Source organism: Gossypium arboreum, chromosome 12, assembly GCF_025698485.1.
Source record: "Gossypium arboreum isolate Shixiya-1 chromosome 12, ASM2569848v2, whole genome shotgun sequence".
In the NCBI taxonomy this organism is placed as follows: Eukaryota; Viridiplantae; Streptophyta; class Magnoliopsida; order Malvales; family Malvaceae; genus Gossypium; species Gossypium arboreum.
Window position 1 is genome coordinate 108,830,521 of NC_069081.1, and position 21,428 is coordinate 108,851,948.

At 29.3% G+C, this 21,428-nt stretch overlaps 1 pseudogene; it reads left to right on the forward strand.

Moving 5' to 3' along the window:
- Positions 1 to 13,801, forward strand: part of LOC128285505 (uncharacterized) — a 37,997-nt pseudogene extending 24,196 nt beyond the window's left edge.
- The last annotated feature ends 7,627 nt before the right edge of the window (positions 13,802 to 21,428 follow it).

Below are 21,428 nucleotides of genomic sequence, written 5' to 3' on the forward strand. Positions count from 1 at the left end.
ATAGGGATTTCAATTTCATACAATCCTTCTCGTTAAATAATTTGAATGTTTGTGTAGATAATAAAAACTTCAAATGTAAATATTTTAATGGTATTTTAGGTTATTGAGACCAATATATTTTTGAAAAAGTATTGATATAATTCATTTGTATGTGTAGATATTCTTTTAATATATTATAATTCATTAAATGAGTGTAAAGATTCATTTCTGTTTTCTATTTTTTTCCTAAATGAAAATTCTCAAATATTTATTCATACCAGTCATCTAGAAATTGAAAACAGTAAGAGACCCACCATTATTTTTGGTCTTTTTTATATGTATACTGGAAATTTTATTTACTTATTTTAATTGTAAGGCATCACAACAATCCTTTATTGATGCCAAAGTGACAATAATATAGTGATTATCTAACATGCTTTGACTGAATTGAACCTGTCATTTCCTTTTCTTTCACATTCCCAATCTTTTTCCCCCACTAAACAAAGTCAACAATAAGAGGAAATTGGCATTGTCATGTTTAACAAGAATGTGATTTTACAGCTAAAATCATCATATTCAATCTTTCATATTAATGCAACCAAAAAATTAATACCTATTTTGTATTTATAAGGGATGGATCAACACGTGTCATAGACTTGATCAAGGATTAGATATTCAAAATCAAAAATTATTTTCTGCTTAAAATGATTCTAAAAATGAACTTAAATTTAACAAAATAGTCTTAATAATTGATGTGCATTTTAAAATAAAATATGAAAAATAGAGGAACTAAATTCTTAAAATTAAAAGATAGGGACTAAATTCTAAATTCATGAAAAATATGGAAACTTATCAATCAGGAATCAGTTCTTCTGCCTAAGAAATTTAGCTGATGAATGTGGGGTTTAGCAATGTTTTCTAATGTCTCTAGAGTCAACAAATATAATTATCATGAATAAAATCAACATATGATTGTTAATTATTCCATCAATATCAATAAATAAATAATATTTAGATTGGAAAGGGAACAAGTATGATTTGGATTAAATCTTCATTAGATTTTGTTTAAATTGTTATGTTTCTGAGATTATTGGAAGATGTCTATTTCAAGCGAAGGAATTAATTCAAATAATCAGTAGACGAAGACGTGGATATCTGATATATATTTTGCAGTTGCTTTCAATCCGTAGTATCTTCCCATGACCTTTTTGCACTTTGATCACTTCATCTCTATTTGACCTTCGCTAAAATTGGGGGATATGCATAGTTGGGATCAGATGGAGACCCTTTCTGAATTATTTGTTATTTCAATTTATAAATAAATCTTTTTATTTTGAAAATCCAAATACCACCAGGATCAACTAGCAGCAAAATAGCCCAAGCAAGATAGTTTTCAGCCCCCTTACAGTCTCCTATATTTGTACTAACGCGCATGGGTTGCAAGGCCAATAGATTGACCCTTACACAACCCTGCTAGTCCTATTAAGCTACAACAATGGGATCAACCGATCCCTTCTTACCTACAGAAAACGACATCCCTTAAGGTAGGCTCAAAACTGAGTACAAAAACTAGGTACCATCATCACCTTCACTATAAAACTATTCCCTCCATTTCTATTATACCAAACCTTTTAGTCTTACTTAAGCATTAGAGAATGTCCCAAAACACTTAACTCCAAAGCCTCTATAGCTCACTCTTGTTTTGCATGAAGCACAATAACTTTACCTCAGATCGAAAGCTTAAGCACCTAGCCTCCAACCCAACTCGGGGTATGTGAGAAGTGGACAACAATTCATGAATCCCTACTAATATGCCCACCACACAAGTTGCCACTTCCATAATCATTTTTGCATAATCGATATAATTTTAATGACTAGTTCTAGTAAAGTTTAGACATGATTGCTACTAATGTTAGTTAATTTTGTTTATTTTTTACATGTGCAATTTATGTCGTAAAGATAATAGAAATTGGAGCCAACTAGTGCAATTTTCGCATGACTAATAATTGTCAAGGCATGGAACATGAGACACATGAGGACTTTCTTTGATCAAGTAAATGACTACGAGTTTAATTTGAAATAAATAGTTTTTTTTTTTAAATTTAATCACTTAGGGAGTTTTCGTTTTCCTTGAAGGATGTTTATTATATTCGGTGATTTTGTTATTTTACGATTTTTATTATTTTAAGATTTTATCATTTTAAAATATTGTTTTTGTATACATAGTGATAAATTTCAGCAATAGCTAGGTAACGAGTGAACTATTTTTATTTTCTTTGTTTTCAATAATATTTTGGCATTTTTCTAAAATTATGAGTTGTTAAATTTTAACAGGTATGTGAGATTCAAAGTGTTTTTCATGTCTTTTTTATTCAATTGGTATTTGCTCATTCTCCATTTTATGGGACAGGTCGTACTACTTTTTATTATTACTCTTTGTATCATTTCAAGTTGGCACTACTAGAAAATAGACATTTAGCGGCATTTTTAATGGCATTTGGAGAAAAAATGCCGCAAATGTTATACATTAATGGCGCTAGTAGGAAAATGCAGCAAAAAGTTGAGCAATAGTGGCGTTTTTGGTCCAACTGCAGCTAAAAATTGAGCAATAGTGGCGTTTTTAGTCCAAACGCTGCTAAAAGCTAAATAATAGTGACGTTTTTAGTCCAAATGCAGCAAAAGGTTGAGCTATAGTGGCGTTTTTATCCAAACGCCGCGAATATATTTTTTTTTTTTGCGAAACGACTCCGTTTTGTTATCCCCGAAATGCCTTGGTCTTTTTCTGAAAATCAGTTCCCCCCACCCCAAAATTACAAAATCAAACTTTAATCAACTACTTTTGAATGCCTCGATTTTTATTTTGAATCTTATAAAATTGAATCCAACTTAAATAAAACTTTACGTCTCAAATTACAAATCCAACTTGAATTCGAGTTTTTACAATCTCAAGTGTCACCACCATTTTTTATATTTGGAAAAACGGGGATCGACTTTTGAAAACAAAAATGTGGAGTCGCCACCAATCACTTTGTTTAGGTGTGATTGGGTTACCTATTAAAACGTTTTGTTCCACTTAAAACAATTTTGGTTCACGTAAAATTTAAAAAAAAAAAGGGTTCGGGAGTCGGTTACGCATGATGAAGGGTTAGCACCCTCATTATGCCCAAAAATTGGTACGAAATTAATTCAATACTATCCTTATATCAAAGATTTTAAAAAGGATCTTTCGAAGTATGGTTCTTTTTAAAATGTTTGAGTAATTCAAGTTAGCTATCAAAATTCTCTCGTTTCAAAGATATGCAGCATCATATCCAGCACGATTGGACACGATCCTTTATATCTTTAAAAATACGATTGATTTTGACTCTCAAAAGCTCGAACACTAAAATTATAAAAGGATATCCAAATATTTAGTTCAACGAAAAATTATACCCAGCACGGTAGGGCACGATTTCCGAATTCCCAAATATTGAATATTACCTTATTTTAGAATCTTTGAATGATAAGAAAAATTAGAAATTAGCTTAAAGCACATTTATTTGTTTTAAAATACGATGGAACATTTAATGGATTACAAAGAACATTGATATATAAAAAAAAGATTAATAAACATGAGATAACATGCACACATAAAATGCAATGAACCATAATTAATAAACCCAACAATTAAGTACAACTATTCTAAGTAAAATGTGACCAAATCTTTAAGCATGAATAAAGGACAGTTAATATGACCAATAAAACTATGTATAAATAATATACAACAACAATAAACACGGCATAACATAAAACAATCAACAAAACACATACAAAATAAAATGAAAATTAGAAGTCAATGCAGTGAAACAATTTTAAAATAATAAAGAACTAATGAATCAATAATTTATACTACATATGAATTAATTAATTGATGAATTTATAACTTATTTGTAAAAAACAAATTAGAGATATATATGTAATGATTAATATATGTGTTATAAAATAAATATTTTTGAATCAAATAATATACAAAATATTAAAGAATATTGATTTAAAATTGACAATTTACATACAATGAAAGAGAATTTTATTTATATATAAAATACGAAAAGATAATAAAATATATAATGAAACATAATCTTAGAAAATAATAAATCTACAAATCATATACAAATTTAGAAATAATTATTTATAAAATAATATGGAAATGCCTCCAAGATTAAATTAATTTTTCTATATATGTACAGATATATATATAAGGAAACACTTAAATGAAATACTAACTAATATATTAAAAGAATATGATATAAAGAATTTCAGAACGAAAATTTTATAAACAAAAAGAAAATGATTTTAAAATAATGATTTAACCATTAAAATAATATATGTAAAAAATATTTAAATGAGACATTACATAATAGTTAAAATAATATGATATAAATACAACTCTCAAGATAATGATTTTATAAAATAAGGTATTAAAATAATTTGACACACATATGAAAAAAAGCTAAATGGATTTTCAAAATTCATAATGAATAGAAGATTCAATTTAAAATAATATAGGTACAAGTATAGAAAAAGATTTAAGTTAAATGCTATGCAAAGTATTAAAAGTCTATAATACAAAAACTACAGCCTAATTACAAATAAAACACAGAAAAAGAAAAGAAAAAAATATTAATATAGATCAATAAAAAATAAATGAATTTTAAATAATAAACATTATAAAAATCTCAATCAAAATAAAACATGTACAAATACATATAAAACATTTAAAGAAATATTGTACAAATATTAAAAGGATTAACACATGTACAAACGCTAAAAACATTTTGAAATAATAAGCTATACAAATAGAAAATTAAATTAAAATTGAGTTAAAATTGGAAGGATAATTTAAAAATAAACTATTAGAGTCAAAATAGGGACTTATGCGCCATACTTGCAAATGTATAGGGATTAGAACTGGAAATAATCCACGTTCCAAAACGCTGAGCTTAGACGTGGATCGAATCGCAATAGCATACAAATTCCCAGAAATTTTTTTTTTAAAAAAAAAGTGCAACGCAAATTGGATCCAATTGAAGATCGGCGCAAGGGAGAAGGATCAAACGTGGAAATTACCCATTTGAAATAAAAAGGCACAAATCCAACTTCTGAATCGGGTTTTCACGTGGATCTTTCCCTTTCTCAAACGGTGCCTTTTTGTTTATTTCATAAAAAACAAAAGGAAAAAAAAAAAACCTAAAATGAATCCCTAATTATTATAAACAAAATCAAAGCAAAGAAGCCCTCCTATCTTTCTCTCATTCAGCCGAACCAGACAATTCCTTGCCCCCACCGCCGTTTTGGCTTCCATATTTTAGCCGACGGACATCGTGTGAAGGCCTAATCTAGCCCCATTCGACCATGAATCCGAGAGTTTTGCTCGGCTTAACCTCAATCCCCATCTAGGCCTCGACTACCACGAAGCAAACAAGGATTTGAAAGCCTCCTCAAGAAGATAAGTATCTACGCCTTTGTTTATTTGTTTTTTACTTACAATAATGAAAATCAAAGAAGAAATAGAAGGCAAATCAGGAGAAAAAAATGGGACTTAAAATCACCTCTTGGAAACTATTTTTGAATTCATTTCTCTATTCAAACTTTTTGTACAGATTTGTATGCGTCTCCTTTTTACATCCTTTCATTCGGTTTTTATAGCCGAAAATAGAAAATAAAATAAATAAGAAAAAATACAAATTTTCCTACTATCATTTGCTGTTATTTGCTGCTTGCTGTTGTGATTATTAGTCTGTTGCAGGTGTGCATGGCGTGACGCGTGTGCAGGAGCAATGACGCGCGTGGAAGCCGTTGTGGAGCATAGAGGCTGGGACTCTGCGGAAGCTGCTGGTGTATGTTGCAGCACTAGGCAGTAGGCTAGGAATTGTTGTTTTGGGCCATGTATTTTTTTGGGTCTATTATTTTTGGTTGTTGGGCTATGTAAGAAATGGACATTGGACTTTATTATTTATTTATTTTATATTTTGATTTGTTTTTTAGTTTTTGAGTAAGCTCGGGCACAAATTGGATCTTACATCAAGTGAATCATATTCAATTAAATCATAAACCCTATAATTAATATACATTTAGGGGCATAACTAGGGGGCTGAAAGGGTCTCGACCTCCCTAAAATAAAAAATTTTTCATTTAGGCTTTTTGAAATTTTAAAAAATTTTAAAGGTAAAATTACACTTTGTCCCTCTGAAAATGGAAAAAATTTGATTTAATCATTTAAAAATAATAAAAATATATGCTATCAAAATGATGAGATTGCATTTTTTACTTACAATTTAATTTCAACCCCTAAAAAAATTGATTATGCATATGTTTATCCCTAAACCTTAAAATCTAAACCTTAAACCCTAAATAGTAAACTCTAAACCTTCAACCCTCAACCACAAACCCTAAATCCAAAGCCTTAAACCATAAAACCCTAAACTGCAGACACTAAACCCTTAGTCATCTTAAATATTAAACCCTAAAACTCTAAACTCTGAAAATAAATTTCATATGGATATATATTGATGAGTGTATATATAGATAGTAATGAAAAAGCTTATGTTTATAATAATTTGGGGAAGCATTTAATATTGATTAAAAAGTCAAAAAGCAAAACACAAACAATAAAAGAGGAAAAAAAAGTGAAATGGCAAAATGATGCATTTTTAGGTTTATTAATTTTCCTTTTCAATTCAACATATATTTCATGTTAATTTTTAGGCTTATGAAAAATAATTTTTCGGAATTCATAATTATCTCTCTTAAAAAAGTGAAATGTCTCGCCGGGAATGCTGAGATACTAATTGGAAGATGCAGTTAGATTTTGGAATTCAAAGAAAGGAGATTATGTACTTCCAAACTTGTATAATTATTTTGGTTTTTAGTATTTACTATATACGTAATGATAATTTCATAATGTCGGCTCGTAAGCGCATTGGCACTACAAGTAGGCAAAAACAAAAATTCATGCACACAGCTTGGTCGAAAAGTTTTGGTTGTGTAGCTGAGGACGAGGTATTTTAAATTTATTAATTGTGTCAAATACTAATTAATTTATACTAAATAATATTTTTACTATTATATTGTAGGAAAAATCTTTTGGTAAAAAAGTTGGACACCTTCAACTATTTGACATTACACATAGAAAGAAAAATGGATCTCCTACGACTACTGAAGCTGTAGAAATTATGGTATATTTACTTAATAAAATTTGAATTATTTTAAATATTTATCATGTTTAATTATAATGGTTTAATTCATCGTTTGTAATGCAAATAATTTTAAGTTATGTTGCATTTGTTTTGATTATATATTTCATTTCTAACTCTTTGATTGATTTATTAGGAGAAACTAAAGGATAAAAGGGCGGAGTATGAAGCGATCGCTTCAAGTGATAGCTCTGGTAATATTAACGAAATCGATAACCGAGTTATTACTAAAGTTTTAGGTCCAGAAAGGTATGGTCGTGTTAGATTCCAAGGATCTTTTGTAAACCCAACCCAATATTTTGGATCCAGCTTGCAATAACACATGCCTTCGGGGAGTCAAACTCAAGCTGAAGTTCAAAGGTTAAAAGACCAGCTGGCTTATAGGCAAGCGAGCACAGTTGAGCAAATTGCTCAACTTAAAGCAGAGGCAGCAATGAGGGTAGCAGAGCAAAACAGAAAATACGACGAACTCCAGCAACAACTATAGAAAATGATGAGATGTCTCAGTAGTCGCAGAATCCGCCATCTTAGATTTTTGTTTTCTTATTATAAGAATATTTTAACATTATAACTTTTAACATTATTGTAAGAATATTTTGTTATTTCATTTATTAATTTAGATTATATATCTTTCGTTCGATTTGAAGTATAATTTAGATTGTTGTTTTTGGTTGGATTTGTATTTGCTGTTTTTGGTTGGAGTTGTATTTGTTGTTTTTGGTTGTTACAGGAAGGGTTATATATGAATGAAAATGGATATAAGAAATTTGCTAAAGTTAGTGGCTTTTTTTCACAAACGTCGCTAAAGAACACGACTAAGAACACGACATTTAGCGGCGTTTTTATTAAAAGCGCTGCTAAAGGTCACATTCTATAACGGCGTTTGTGGGAGAAGCGCCACTAAAGGTCATATTCTTTAGCGACATTTGTGGTAGAAGCGTCGCTAAAGGTCATGTTCTATAGTGGTTTTTTTCAAATAAACGTCGCAAAATTTAGCGGCGTTTTTTGTGGCGCTAATAAAAACGCTGCAAATATTTTTAGTATCGCTTATAAGCACTGCTATAGGCCCCAAAAAAATGCGGGCTAAAAACCTGTTTTACTATAGTGTGGGCTATTGTTCAATACTTAAGATATAAATAGTTAATTAAATCCATAATTATCTTTTTATTCTAATAATTAGAACAAATTGATCGAGTTGAGTGTTTAAGTTATGATGTGGGAGTAGGTAATCTAATTTAAATGAATCATACACTTCAGTTGTTGAGTAGAGTTGAGTTTTTCTAATTCATAAGGTTGTTGATGAATTAAATTTTAAATGTTTCTTTTAAAGTTGTTCGGTTGACAAAGGGTTAATTGTCAAATTGTTCTTGTAATTAATTTACAATCTAAGGAAATATTTGTGGTTTGTTCTTTAATCCCTATAATCAGCATATCATTAAATAAGAAGATGAGAAAAGATTGTATGAAACTGTAATTATACATCATTCTTATCCCTTTCCAATAGAAGAATGACAAATCAGATTGTTCCTCCTGATTTTTAGTGTTTTTAGTTTGATTTGAATAAAAATCTGATTTGTTTTTCTCTCATTTGAAAGGGATAAAGATGACGTAGAATCACAGTTTCTTACAATCCTTTCTCATAAAAAAGACATCATAAATCCATGACCAATATCAATACTAAGGCTAATATCACAAGTAATGCTAAAATTTTTAACATATTTATTTATTCTTATTAATTTGAATTACTGTTATTTTACATTTTCTTTTCTTTTATTTACATTTATTTTATCATTTTGGAATAATTAAAAGCCCTTTTATTTATTTTTTTTCACCGATACTTAATCGCACTCATGACTAAGCTCTAGTCACAATAAAACTTATTTCTTTTTATCCAATCCCTGTAGTATTCGATCCTATTTCACTATTTACGAATTTAGTCAACTTTTAGGCACATAAGATTAAATTTGATGTATTCTACCCATCAACCTTCCACCTTACAGTTCAGTGTCCTAAACATTTTAATGGAATTACTATCCTCTATAAGTCTTTAATTTGTTGAGGCCAGCAGCTATGACACCCTCCACAATAAGAGCCTTCCAAGTGTCTTCGCTTCAAGTGCCATCATCCTTCACAAACTAGGTATCCCTACAACCTTTTTGACTCTTACACCAACATCTTGCATATGAGTTTTGTATTCCTAACCAAAAGTACTTGTTTTCCCATCTATTTCTAGTACTACTAGTTATCCTAATGCTTCCACACTACTTGAAACCAACACATTTGTTTACAATGTGTGTAACAATTGACCCTATAACCTCACAAACAAACCCTACATTTGTAAATGCGATCATACCTGACTAAGCTACCCATAAGCTATCTTTCAACCCTCTTTTGCTTATATGGGGTACCCTTTAGCACCGGCACACCAAGGACTTGGCTAGTATGCCTAATACCTCTAACAGATCTAAACTCTTACTTGTGATCCTTAGCTGCCCAACAAAAACTTTTGAATAAAAGGAGCGGCTATTGCAAAACTAAAAGCAACAGCCCAAACTTGCCCGTAAACAACAATGTATTCCCACCAAATGTTCGAAAAGCTTTGGCTCATCTGTATAACAATATGAGTTGTATAATAGAGAAAAAAAAACCCACATACAACAAAAAACAACATAATGCTGGCATTAATGCTTAGCAGTACCTGTATACAGAGCTAGTAGAACAAATTGAGCTTTGAGATAAAAGACAAAAAGTCTAAAACAACCAACAAAGATAAGTTTGATTCATTGTATGCAGAACATAGCACCTTTTAACTAGTTGATTGGCAAGTGGAGGTTCCTCCAAACGTTACGCTATCTCTAAATACATAAGATGGAACCGCGAACCTCATGGATCATGCAAATCACTTGTGCTCCTTCAATAACTTTAAGGTATGTCTAATCTAATTTAGTGCCACATTTTCCCTACTACGCTTAGAGGCATTGTTAGAACCTGGCGGTGCTCATTGACATAGGTTCTATCGTTCAATCAGCTCAACTGACAGCTCCTAAGATGTGATCAACCAATCCCCTCTGAGCTATTAAAAAATTAGCCACCAAGGCAACCTCAAAAGCCAGTACCATTATCACCTTCATTTTTTCTTGATCTCCTTTATTGTCACTCTACAAAAGTATTCTCTTGTTTTTTCATTATACCATCTCCTTCAATCAAACTTGAGCATTGGAGAGCATATCAGAAGCTCCTTATACAGGAAGCACCTTACTCTCAGTCCAATTTTAGACACTAAACATCTGATCTCTATTCAAAAAGACGTAAAGACTCTTTAACTTTTAAGAATGTTGATTATCAATAGGATTTTTCAGAAGAAAATCATGTATTTGATTCCTTAAAAGAAAGAAACTAGACGAATATAATTGTTCTCTAATTTTTTTTCTTTTTAGTTAATTTCTTATTCACTACTATATAGTCTTTTTTTCTCACTCGAATACAATAAGTCAAGAAATATGTTGGAATTACCACCAACTCTTTCAAGAACAACAAAATACAAAAATCTCCACACAACAAGTAAAAGAATGTGTTTAACAAATTCACCATGAGATTTAAAAAAAAAAATCTTGATATACCTACTTTCACCAAAACATCCGCTATACCATTATTTTGTCAATAAATTTGAGCCAACTGCTTAATATCATAGTCAATGTCCTCAAACAATTTTCATAACAACCACAAACTATAACCACTATATACTTAATTATCCTATTGTTACTATTATTTTATCTTAATGCTAATTTGATGTTATCTCATGGTAAAAATTTAAATTATTTGGTGTTTTATATTAAAGATATACCTCTTAATTTTGTTTTTGTTATAATAAGTGTTCTAATCCATTTTATAATTTAAAACTAATTTTATTTTTATTAGGGTTTGAGGACTCCAAAGTTTGAATTTAATTCAAATGCTAAAATAACACTATTTCTACTCTTTCTAACTGTAACGACGTAAAAATTTAGCTTGGTCGCTAGTTGTGGCGATTTAGTGAAAACTTGCAAACTAAAGTTTGATTTTGAAATAAAAGGGAGTCGCCACCGATCCTTTTTATAGGTGTGATCGGACACCTAATGAATTTATTTTTAAAACAAAAAGAAGGCTGAATTTAGGTCTACGTGAAAATCCAGAGAAAAAAAAAGTAGGGTTCGGGAGTCGGTTACGCGCGAGGAAGGTATTAGCACCCTCGCGACACCCAAAATTGGTATCTAGTAAAACACGTGTTGTTTTTATTTTAAAAAATACGAGTTCAATGTAAGATTTAACTGTGATCCGATTGAAACACGAGAATTTTCAATTTTTTGAGTTTTGAGAAAGACATACCGTTTTAACACGAGTCGATTGATGTTCACCCAACATAGCGATAAAATCTATGGCTTAATATTAAACCGGTACGTTGCCTTGATTATTGAAATTAATTTAGAAAACATGGATAAGATTTTCGAAATAATACAAAGCAAATTGATGTGAAATAAAAATAAATAAAAGAGCCAGAAATATGTGGAAGCAAATAACGAATATGACAATAATATAAAAAAAACAATAACAATGCATGCGAGATTAAATGTAATAATAATATCAAATACGAGAAAACAATGAATATACATATGCAATAATGCTATTAAGAACACAGACGCCAAAATATATATATAAATAGTAATAGTGTCGAAATGTATTATATATAGTATTTGCAATCTATACATAAAATAGTAAAAATATATATAACTTGTATTATTAAAATATATATAATATATATGTATAAAATGAATATTGAAAATGTATGTACATAGCATATATGAAAATAATAATATAAAATAAAATAAAATAATAAGTGATAATAACGAAAATAATAGGTATAATAAATAATATAATGATATATGAGAAAAATACTAATATAAAAAGTATATATACGTATAATAAAATATATGTGCTAATAATAAATGTAATAGGGATAAAAATAAAAATAAAAATAATATGTATGATACGGTATTAAAATGTGTATATATATATATATATATAATATGATATATAAAAAAGTATATATAACATATAAAAGTATCTATGCGTATATAATATTTAGAAAAGAATAAATATTCATAATAATATTAATAGACATATATGCCTAACATGGAGTATACTTAATGGTATATATATGTGACATGCAAATACATTAACAAAAACAGTAATATTAAAAGCTACTAATAATACTATGTAAAATATATAATACACATATTTATAAACAATAGTAAAAAGATACGTATATTTATATATAAAAATAATGGAAATAGTAATAAAAATGACACTAGGATAAAAAAACATAGGTAAATTATAATAATAAATATACATTAATAAGGACAATAATAGAAAATAAAATAGAAATAATATGCTACGTTAATGAGGACAATGGTAACAACAATAATAAGATTAATAATAATATTGAATATTAATAGAAAATAATCCAAAAGAAAATAATTTGGAAATAAGATGGCAAAATACTGGAAACGGACTAAATCGAATTCTAAAGACAAAATTTTGGGCAAATTTGGAATATAAAAAAAAAGAGGGACCAAATTGAAACGCGCAACCAACGAGGAGGATTGAAGGAGAAATATCCCACTCTCCTAAGTGCAGCGTTTCACGCTGGACTTAGATGAAATCAAGAAGAAACTTCGGGGCAAATGTAGAAATATGAAAAAAATTTAATTGCGAAGATAAAAGAAAATGGAGGGACTCGCAGCGAAATTGTTCCAAAAAATAAAAACACGCGGATCCCCTTGGTACTGGGTCGGGTAGTTTGCGAGTCAGATGAAACGGTGCCGTTTTGGCGTTCAGACCCTAGGCACAAAACGATGCCGTTTTACCATGCTATAAAAGCCAAATTTTTTTGAAAAATTTTCATTCCATTCTTCTTTTCCAAAAAAAAACTGAAAACCTCTCCTTAAAACTCTCTCCAGCCTTCCCCTCTCCGGTAGAATCCCAATCACCGGACCATCGCCATCTGTCATTGTCGTTGTGGCTTGCCACCATGAAATGAGTGGCGAAGTTCAAAAGGTAGCTTTTTTTCTTGTTTTTTTTTTAACAATATGTATATGTATATGTATATAAAAAGAAAGAAAAAAAGAAAAAAAAAAGAAAGAGAAAAAAAGGATTTGAAAGAAGAGAAAAAAGAAAAAAATGCAAACCACCTTCTGTTGTTTCTTTCTTTTTACTTTTGGTTATCCTCTGTTTTACTGTTATTCTCTGCCTTAGTGATTTAGAGTCAATCGTTTGGTGTTTTAAAACTATGGTTTTCTCTTTGAATGGCCGAATTTGTTGTTTCATATATCCAAAAATTCCCCCCTTTTACCACTTTGATTCGGGTTTTATACCCTATTTGGTCACATTGTCTGTTTACTTCTTGTTGCTGTTACGTGTCCTTCTTATTTTGCAGTGGAGCAGGTGGTGGATGTAGCAAACGGCATGGGGTGTTGCGATGGGACGTTGTCAGCGCTGAGGGCAAGTGGGAGCTGATTAGGGTTAAGGTGGTTAGGGTGTTGGGTATGGGTTAGTGGGCTAGGTTGGTTTAGGTTAGTGGGTATGGGTTAGTGGGCTTCTGAATTGGGTTCAAATGGGTTAAGGGGTTTAGGGCATTGTTATGTATTTGGGCCCGAGTCATTTATAAAGTAAATGGGTCAGGGGTATTGGGTTTAATTTGTAAAGGTTTAACATCGGGCCCGGACAATTTGGGCTTATACACTAACCACTATATAATTTTATGTTACTTGATCTATCCACCATAATAAGTTGATATTAAGTTGGATGTTGAAAAAAGTAATTGACATTTCCCCCATCCTTTTACCTTAATTTTATTTTGAAGTATTCACTAGTTTTGTTTTTCAATCCCCTAGGAATAAAAAGCAAAAATCCAATTTTATATGTGAAAATATTTCATGGATACCTTAGGAATATATGATCCATCAATATCTCAAAAGAGTAATATTTATTTGGAAGCACTCAAGATATAGACTAAGCTAGCTAGCTGTCAACCTTCAAAAAAGTTCAATTTTATTTGCTATAGGTTTCAATTTCCAATAAATGCCAAATCCCAAGCATGAAAAATACATGAGGGGCTACGTAACCAAAGGCCAACTGGCCCTTCATAAGGTGACCTACAGCTTTTAAAATTTAAAGTCTTTGCTAAATTCTGTCGAGAAGGATTTATTTGAATTTTATATGACAGTAACAAGTGAATTTGAAAAAGATTGGATATGAAGTGGAATATGCATTATTATTGACAAACTAGTATGAAATAAATTAGATATGGCTGAAACTATTATGTTGAACCCATAGTTGTTCTGATTTATTATTGATAAACTAGTATGATTCCCTATCCGCATTGGGCTATTATTTTTGGACCAAATTATAAACTAAACATTTGAATTATACCAATTGAATTAAATCAAAATATAAATAGTTATTTTATATTGAATTATGATTATGGTTCTTTTATCATGTTTAAATTTAAGATTTATTATCTATACTTTAATTCGATATAATTCAATTCTTCTACATAATATCATTAGTTAGTTAAAATAGTTGATATTCTTAATTAATTCGGTTAAATTGTTGAGGTTGGATTTTTTGTTAAAAAATACTTATTCCAACTTCATGCATAAATATATTTTTGTGTTATAAATGTGTTTTTAATAGAAATTCTATGACCTCCCCAACCCAACCTAAACATTAGGCCTGAATTTAGGAGATTACATCGGCCACCGAGATGACGTGGTACGATTGGAGTTTATAAAACAGTCAACTTAAAATATTTATTTATGTTAGAATAAAATTCAGTCTATTTTTAGAAAAGCTGACAAGTTATATAAAAAAAAACATTTTAGTTTAACTTCCCTAAGTAACCGTGATCTCTTTAGGAAAACTTACTTAATTTTTTCATTTATTTGTTACTCATTGTTTATTTATAAATTAGAAGCGGAAAGTGATTTTTAACTTAGTTTTAATAAAACCTATATTTCATGCTTAATTAATTAAAAATAATATTTTAAATCAAGTTAAATGTCATGCGCGCTAAATTAAACCAAAATCTAAGTCTCATGCCACAATTCAAAAATAAATTCATACAATCTCTGAATAATGAATTATCAAATAATAATTTTAAAATATTTATATGAAAAAACAGATTCGAACCGAGCCCCTCTAAATGTCGCGTTCACGTCCTAGCCTGGTGGATTATTTGAAAAGATGGAAATTAAAAATGGAGTGAGCTATGAAACTCAGTGTGAGTTTCATTACAAGCAAAACTAGTGCAAACAATTTATAAGTCATACTAAATAATAGCACATAGAATAATTGAGGATAACTAGAAAATCAGAGTATTAGTTTTTTAGATTAAACAATCAATAGTATCTCAAAAATCATAATAGCAATTTCAAAATATCGGTATTTCAATTCACTCAACAATTTATACAAAATTATGAATATGTCATCACAGAAAATCCAGTTTGTGTGCACATGATTTATAAATGCCATAAAGTTCTAGTTTAACAGAAAATATCATACTCCTCTGCTACACACCACACTATGAGTTCACTAGAACTAATCCAACTTTATATCTCTGGGTTGTGGACAAACCACCGCAGATTTACAGTAACTGTCACTTGTTGTAGGTGCACAATATATTTGCAAATTAACTACCACTTGGTTCATGATCGAACCACATATTTACAGTTACTGCCACTTGTTGTGAGTGCACAACATATTTACAGATTAAACAAACTACCACTTGGTTCATTATCAAACCACACTATTTGCAGTTACTGCCACTTGTTGTGAGTACACAACATGTTTGCAGATTAAACAAACTAACACTTGGTTCATAATCGAACCATACTATTTACAGATTAAACTAGCACTCTTCCTCCGTACATATCATCCCACCCCATGCAATGCGATGTGACACGCTTTGAAATAGAATAAGTCAACACTAGCAATACTTACACTTAACATGTATTTGATTCATCACTTGCAATTAACATGCTTTAACATTTATTTCAATAGGTTGGTGCATTATTAACACTAACATATTATTTGTTTCCAATGACAATAACATGTAATATACACTTCACATACAATATAATCATAACACTTCAGTCATTAAATCATAACTTTTTGAATAATACATATCAAGGACTAATTGAGCAAATAAAAACTCTAAAGACAATTTTGAGCATACACAGGGACTAAACTGAATATATCATGCATATACAAAATATTAATAATTCAACCAATCGGATCATGGATTCTAACATTATTTATTTTATCAGAGACTTAACTGAATAAAATAAAACACTAAAAATAATCCAGAAATAAAGTGGTCAAAACATAAAATTTTGGGTCAAAATTGTAAATTTTGAAAATTAGGGGCAAAATGATAAAATCTTAAAAATAGGGAAAATTGTAAAATCTAAAAAATAAGGGAAAAACTATAAAATCTAAAAAATAGGGACAAAACTATAAAATCTAGAAAATAGAGGAAAAACTATAATACCTAAAAAAATAGTGGATAAAATTGTAAAATATGAAAAATAAGGGTAAAACTGTAAGATTTGGAAAAATAGGGACAAAATTGTAAAATTTGAAGAAATAAGGGAAAAATTAAAAAATTTAAAAAATAGGGGGTAAAACTATAAAATTCAAAAAATAGGGAAAAACTGTAAGATTTGGAAAATAGGGGACACACGGTCATGTGATCGGACCGCGTGGAAAGCCTTAGACCATGTAGATGAGGTACACGACCATGTGGCTAGGTCGTGTGGCAGACTGATACCGTGTGGAAATTGAAAAATCAAGGTGCAGAAGAGATATGACCGTGTGGTAGGCCGTGTGAGAATCGAAAAACCCAGGGTTTTAGGGGGACATGACTATGTGAGGGGTCATGTGGTCCACACGGGTGGCTCACATGTCCTTGTGGCTGGTCGTGTGGCCTTATTTTGAGGCACGGTTTGCCTCGACTCGCTTGTAAAAGAACAAACATCTGTCACCGAGATTCCGAGCGACGTCCCTCACGTTCAAATCTGGTCCGATGCATTTATAACGGGTCATTCAAACGACATTTGTACACGAGTTAGGGTTTGTTTTTTAAGATTTATCAAGATTCAACGATATTAATAAAAGATTCGTCAAGAACCGCGAAAGATCGACTAATTGATTTGAAATATCAATATCGAATAGAAATTTTACAAAATTTGGGGTCATACACTTAAGATCGAGATGCATTTACTGAACTTGATGGAATTACGTAGGCTATTAACGATGAATTCAACAATCTATAGAGAATCAATTTATTAGGGATTGATTTGATAACGAAAGCAAAAATAATTATTAACAATTAGGATGAAAATATAGTGAAAAAAAATGAAAAGAAAACAAATAGAGAATAAATAGAAAAATGGAGGGCAAATTCTATCAAGATTTCTAAAGGGGCAAATTGAAATTCTAATTAGGAAAAGAAGATAAAAATATGGTAGAATTCTAATTCTATTAGGATTTTGAGGAATAGCAAGATATAAATTCTAATTGGGAAAAAATTGGGCCAATTCCTAGAGGCTTCACCTACAATTTTCCCAAGATTTTGCCAAACTTTAAAATTAAAATTAAAATTAAAATTAAAGGGGAGGAGGAAGCGTCTCAAACCTTGGTCTTTTAAGGGGGCCTTAACCATTAGGGTATTTCCCATTTTTTGTTAAATTTTGACACTTAATTATATAAATATATTTTAGAGTGCCTTTGGCAAAATTACGAAATAAAAAGAGAAAAAGAGATTCAAACCTAAGTCAATTGGGAAGGGAAATAGCATGTTTAACCAATTGGGCTACTACCATTATTGTTCAACTTTTACTCTATTTAATGTATATTCTAGTGTGATTTTCATCCTAGGTTGTTGAATATTTAAGCTACTTAACCATCAAGTCTATCGCTTATTATTATTTTTTATTTTTAATTACAACTAAAATCCTATATTTTGGGGTGTGACAAATTCATGTTATCATTTTAATTAGAGTAGTTAAGGAACTAACTAATGCCATTGTAAAAGTAGATAGCCAAATTTATTAAATTAAAATAATGAAAAAACTAAATCACAATTATTTATATTAATTTTTTAGATTTATTTTGATAAAATAAATTTATTTTATGAGATAAAATTTCAAAAAATATATAAATATTTTTGAAAAATAATAAATTTTCAAGTAAATAAAAGTAATCAATAACTTTAATATGTTTTTTTAAATATATTTTTATATAAAAATTTTAAATTTACTTCATTATTCTAAATATAAAGGTGTTGTATACTACACATAACGAATATGGTGGCGGATACTATGCAGCTTTAGGCATAAATAATCCTGTTGTATTGAAAATTCATGAATATCCCTACAAAAAAGCGTTAGTGACCATTACAAAATTTGTTACGACTAATTGTATTCAACTTCCTTATTTTACAAACACACACAAAAAAAAAAAATTGCGCTGTCAAACCCTTCAACTTAAAATTATAACCATTTGTATAATAGAGAATTAATCCTCTTTCCAAGAGCTAATTTTTCTTTTTTCATTTTACCGTCCCAAAAATCAATCCTCTTTCTCTTAGAATTTAATCCCCCCCCCCCCCCCCAAACAAAAAAAAAAGTTTTAACATATCCCATTAAATGCTTCAACGGTTCCATCTTTTCACTGTTTAAGAGCTATTTTGATCTCCTTTAAAATTGGTTTTTATTCAAAAATCGAAAAAATTTTGCTGGTCCTAAGCTCTTGGAATTAGAAGAATTCGTATACCCTGTTTACTTTTTTTAAGGGTGTACTTACAATATACCCTTTTTTTAGAAAGCTATTACTTACAATATACTTAAATGAATAGAAACGTTACCCAATGGAGTTTTGGGCTAAAAGATCCAAATTAGAAGCAACAAAAATGGCCCCGTGCAATTGTGGACTGAACTTAAGTCTACTACTGGCGGCCCGAATCTGCTTCTACTCAACGCCGGCCAATCATTTTTCCCTGCTTTTTCCTCACTTCTTTTCATATACAATGTTTTTAGAATCAGGTTAGTGGTCGAACCAGTTAGATTATTAATTATTTTTATTTGACCGATTCAACCAGTTTAATCGGTTCACTGTTTAATAATATAAAATAATAAATTATTAAAAAAAAAAGCACTTCAGTAAAAAAAACTAACTTAAAATATCACTTGGACCAATCTTTTAATTTATAAATTACTGTCAAGGCCCAGATATGGTTAGGCCCGTGGCCGAAAACAAAGCCTATTTCCTTCCACTTGTTCTCCTTTTTTATTTTCCCTAATTTCCTTGCCGCCTAAACTTTTTCATCTTTTCATCTCTCTTTTTTCTTCAGATTTTATTTTTTGGTTTCATCTTTTCATCTATAACTTTTATCTTGGGTACTTTTGATTGCATCTTGAAGGCGGAGGCCGGTAGTTACAGATTGAAATGGTGGCTGACCAGTAGCAACAAGAAAGCAGTAGACGGCAGTGTTACTATTACTCTTAAACAATATTTTCAAAATCGATGCTCCAACCAATCATATCATCAATTCTCGATTTGACAAGTCTAATTGATCCGACTATCAACTCAACTGATTCGTTGTTTAATAATTTGTATTACTAATGAAATCCTTAATTGAGTTAATATCACGAGTCTAATTTAATTAGGAAATTATAAAAATAACCCTCCATATTTAAAACAAGTTATATTATTTGAGGTTATTTTAAATTTTTTATTTAACTTTTTTATATAAATGTTTTAGAATTATTTAAAAATATGCCAAAAATTATGGTCATATATATAGTATAGACAAGTTTTGGATTGTTTTAGAAATGCATCCCTATTCATCGCTTTTAATTAAATTCATTCAATACTAAAAGTAATTCATAAGTTCATGATTTTTAGTATTTATTAATTATTGTAAACTTTATTTAAAATGTTTCTAATTTTATTTTTAAACAAACAATTTTATAAATCTAACATTCCGTAATAATCTGTGTACAATTTTTTATATTTATTTATTTATTATAATTTAAAATAAACATAACTATTTATTTAATATATTTTAATTTATAAATACAATTAATCCTAGTATAGCATCGATATACAAACTAGTAACTGTATATTTTCTACTTGAGAAATTTGCTATTAACTTTTGTACTCTAATTTTGGTCATTTTTAGTTTATGTACTTTTTCAAGTTTTAAAATTTTAGCTCTAGCACAAACGATAGATGTTAAATCTAATAAATTAAACCCCGTTATTTCTAAAATTTTATGTAGCACACATAATACCACGTTTAATGACATATTTGACCTAATAGGTTTAATTGCTCGTGTTTAGGTCAAGTCAAAAATTTTAAAAATTGAAAAATATAAAAATACTAAAACTAATCAAATTAGAACATAAGAATTAAGTCCATAACTTACATATAGTACATGAACTAGTAATAAAATTTGGTCCTTTTTATCTTCTCAAAATCATTTAAATTTTAAATCAAACTTAAAAAAAACATATTAAAAAATAATGCTAAACTACGAACACTTATTAGAGTAATGGGGGGTAGAATTAGTGTTGTTTGAACTAGACTAGACCAGCTAATTAGACCGGAAACAGACCAAGTTACTAGTCTGAAGTGGTTTTGAATTGATTAAATCAGGAACCGATACGAATTGATTGAATAAGATTTTTTTAATTTTTAATAATTTTTTAATCAAACTAGTTAAATTAGTTAGATCGATGAATCAATGACTTGACATATTTGACCATCGGTTCGGTTTAAAAAATATTAGGTAGAACTATATAGGCTTAATTCACGATTTAACTCTCGAAGTGTATTTATTTTTTTTACTTTGATATCTAAACTTTTTTTTTTGTCTCAAATTGGTATACGAAGAATACCAAAGTTGTGTTTTTGAAAATATATATTTTTCTCTGAGAAAATGTGTATAAACCATAAATATTATAAAAATAAAAATAATATATAAAAAATTGAAGGAAAAATTATATACATATTTCAGATTGTTTATATATATTGATAATTTTATAATTGACATATATGTTTTTATATTTTATTTCTATTTTTACAATTCTTTTATGGTTTATACATATTTTCTCAAAG